This window comes from Cibotium barometz, chromosome 14 (genome assembly GCF_041138505.1).
Source record: "Cibotium barometz isolate CiBa-2024 chromosome 14, ASM4113850v1, whole genome shotgun sequence".
Taxonomy (NCBI): Eukaryota; Viridiplantae; Streptophyta; class Polypodiopsida; order Cyatheales; family Cibotiaceae; genus Cibotium; species Cibotium barometz.
Window position 1 is genome coordinate 20,809,237 of NC_141059.1, and position 4,456 is coordinate 20,813,692.

Consider the following 4,456-nt stretch of genomic DNA (forward strand, 5'->3'; position numbering starts at 1 on the left):
TGCCTTCACATCTAATCTTTTACATCACATCCATTCTCGCCCTATCACAACCCATATACATCTTATCCTATCACATACACTTCTTACCTCATCCCATACATATCTTAATTCATCTTATCACCTCCTAACTTATTTCATAAGCATCTTATCACCTCTTATCACATCTTATACACCTCTTATCACATCCTATCACATCTCATATCTATTTATAGAATACAAGAGATTTCTTATATTTGATATAAGATTTCTTTACACATTTATTTATGCATCAATTCTATTTAAGGAGATTAATACTTTCGAAGTAAAAATCAATCTTTTATGCATCTTCCTATGCATAAATTTATTTTAAATGAAAATGACACTTTTAAATTAAATTTCAATCTTTTATGCATCTTCTTATGCATAAATTCAATTTAGATGAGAATGACACTTTTGAATTAAAATTCAATCTTTTATGCATCTTCTTATGCATAAATTCAATTTGGTAGGAATTACACTTTTAGAATAAAAGAATATCTCTTATGCATCTAAGTTATGCATAAAATCCATTTATGATGAAAAATCACACTTTTAGTATAAAAAGAATATCTTTTATGCATACCTCTATGCATGAAATCCAATATGATAAAAGTAACACTTTTACAATAAAATAATCAACTTTTATGCATACCTCTATGCATGTAATTCAAATATGATAAAAGTCACACTTTTATAATAAAATAATCAACTTTTATGCATACCTCTGCATGAAATTCAATTATGATAAAAGTAACACTTTTATAATAAAATATTCATCTTTTATGCATGCCTCTATGCATGAAATTCAATTATGCTAAAAGTAACACTTTTATAATAAAATATTCATCTCTTATGCATACCTCTATGCATGAAATTCAATTATGCTAAAAGTAACACTTTTATAATAAAATATTCATCTCTTATGAATACCTCTATGCATGAATTTCAGTTATGCTAAAAGTAACACTTTTATAATAAAATATAAATCTCTTATGCATACCTCTATGCATGAATTTCAATTAAGCTAAAAGTAACTCTTTTATAATAAAATATTCATCTCTTATGCATACCTCTATGCATGAAATTCAATTATGCATAATATAAAAATCAATTTCTCTAGGATTACAATGAATATCTTCCAATTAATCTAGGATGATAATTCCTAGAATATGGTAGGAAGTCCTCTTTTTATGCTTTGAATGAAATTATTTTATGCGTAATTTTTATAAAACTTTTGCCATACCTCCGCTGCTATGACTGATAAATCTCAATTTTTCTAAGGGATAAAGCTTATCATTAAGGAAATAATTAGAATGGTCTCTAATTGGATCATCAATCCATAATGGATTGAATCATCAATATACATAAACTAAAAGCATAGAAAAAAGCCATTAATTTGGCCTCAAGCATAGCTTAACCTTGGATTAAGGAAAAGCTTCATTTGGATTGAGAATGGGTCATGAGTATGACCATTTCTTGAGTGAGAGAGAGAAATTTCATAAAAACCATTTGAATTTAGCATAAATGGAAATTTATGTAATTCTTAACTATCATTAATCAATTAACTTCAATAGCATTTATCAAATCACATCCATACATATATCCACATCCACATCCACATTCACATCCATACATCCATATCCATACATCCACATCTACATCCATGCATCTATTTTCACATCCACATCTACATCCATGTATCTATTTATTTTCACATCTACATCCATATATCCACATCTACATCCATATATCCACATCTACATCCATGCATCTATTTTCACATCCACATCTACATGCACATTCATGCATCCTCATCCATACATCCACATCTACATGCACATTCACATCCATACATCCACATCTATATGCGTACATTCACATCTACATGCATACATCCACATCCACATTCATACATCTACATCTACATGCATACATCCATTTCCACATTCCCATTCATATAATCCCATATGCCTTCACATCTAATCTTTTACATCACATCCATTCTCGCCCTATCACATCCCATATACATCTTATCCTATCACAACCCATATACATCTTATCCTATCACATACACTTCTTACCTCATCCCATACACATCTTAATTCATCTTATCACCTTCTAACTTATTTCATAAGCATCTTATCACCTCTTATCACATCTTATACACCTCTTATCACATCCTATCACATCTCATATCTATTTATAGAATACAAGAGATTTCTTATATTTGATATAAGATTTCTTTACACATTTATTTATGCATCAATTCTATTTAAGGAGATTAATACTTTCGAAGTAAAAATCAATCTTTTATGCATCTTCCTATGCATAAATTTATTTTAAATGAAAATGACACTTTTAAATTAAATTTCAATCTTTTATACATCTTCTTATGCATAAATTCAATTTAGATGAGAATGACACTTTTGAATTAAAATTCAATCTTTTATGCATCTTCTTATGCATAAATTCAATTTGGTAGGAATTACACTTTTAGAATAAAAGAATCTAATTGGATCATCAATCCATAATGGATTGAATCATCAATATACATAAACTAAAAGCATAGAAAAAAGCCATTAATTTGGCCTCAAGCATAGCTTAATCTTGGATTAAGGAAAAGCTTTATGAAAAGCTTCATTTGGATTGAGAATGGGTCATGAGTATGACCATTTCTTGAGTGAGAGAGAGAAATTTCATAAAAACCATTTGAATTTAGCATAAATGGAAATTTATGTAATTCTTAACTATCATTAATCAATTAACTTCAATAGCATTTATCAAATTATGTAACTCTTCACTACCATTCATCAATTAACTTCAATAACATTCAAAAACCATTCCAATTAAGCTTCTCAAGCTTGAGAGGGGTTGAGAAGAGAGAAACATTGAGAAATTATAGAAAATGATCAAAATTCACTAATTACCTTACAAATTGCTTGATTCTTTGTTCACGGTAGAGGCCCCCCAACAACCAATCAATTGGTTAAGTATGTTGATGGAGCTACCAATGGGGATTGAAGAAAGAGGGAAGCTCCAAAAACTAGTGAATTATTAATGAATTCACAGTTCTTGGCTTAGGTGGAGTAGAGTAACGATACATAAACACTATATATTTTTCAACAAGGGAGAGGCTTCTATTTATAGGAAAAATTGAGCTCCTAACCAAACAAACTGATTCTAGAATTTTCTAAATCAGTTTGGTCAATATTTGACCATTTTTAGGTCAGTTAAGCTAACTTTTTGGAACTAGACTTGAATGAGGAGAGAGGAGAGATGAAATATCTCAATTTTTATGAGTTTAAAACTCATTCAAGCATGTGAAATATGCACCTCCTTTAAAGAACTCTCCTTCCTTACATATGTGTCAAAAATGGAATCATTATATCCAAAATATCTCATATTTTTAATATTGCTCATAGTTTTTTACTAATGAACCTTGTACATTTTCAACTCTTCATCTTATGTGAAATATGCACCTTCTTTAAAGAACTCCCCTTCCTTATTACATATGTGTCAAAATGGAATCATTATACCCAAAATATCTCATATTTTTAATATTGCTCATAGTTTTTTACTAATAAACCTTGTACATTTTCAACTCTTCATCTTATGTGAGCATTTACTCATTTTTGGATACCCAAAATATCTCATATTTTTAATATTGCTCATAGTTTTTTACTAATAAACCTTGTACATTTTCAACTCTTCATCTTATGTGAGCATTTACTCATTTTTGGGTATCTTCTTTTACAAATTGGATTTATCTCCTCCCTACACATGGATTGATGCTATTGGCCCATAGGAACCTTAATTGGACCATAATCCAAATTTTTTTGAAAATCTAGACCCTTAGGCTAAGGTCCTTTACACTTATTTCCAATTAATTCCAATTGCACATTGGAAAGTTCTTTTTGAATTTCTGTTTCAGGGGAACTTATTTTAATAAGATGAGATAATTTTCTATAAAAAAAAATATTAAAAATCTGAATATTCTCTCTCTAGAATATTTTCTCTCTCTAAGTTAAAACAGTTAGAAACAAGGTCTTTATATTTCTGAAGAGGGATTGATTACAGGGGAAGATACTAGACATCAAAAAGGGGTGGGAGAGGAATCTTACATTCTACCCCACTTAAAAAATGCGAGATGTCCTCATCTCGCAAACTGGGATAATCTCGCAAACTGGGATAATTTTGCAAGATGCACGAATATGAGACTTAGAGAAAAATTTTAATCAAGATTAACCACCAAGAAAAGTCTTAAGGAGAGCAAGATTCAAAATAAAAACAAGATTTAAACTTTATTCATTCTCGGAACTTATACAGTAAAGATAGAAGAATTCTTTACACTTCCATAAGCCCCTCCATCATATGGTCACAAAAGCAGCACTCACAAGCTGCGCACGTATAAGGTAACTCATCTATGGGAATAATTCTG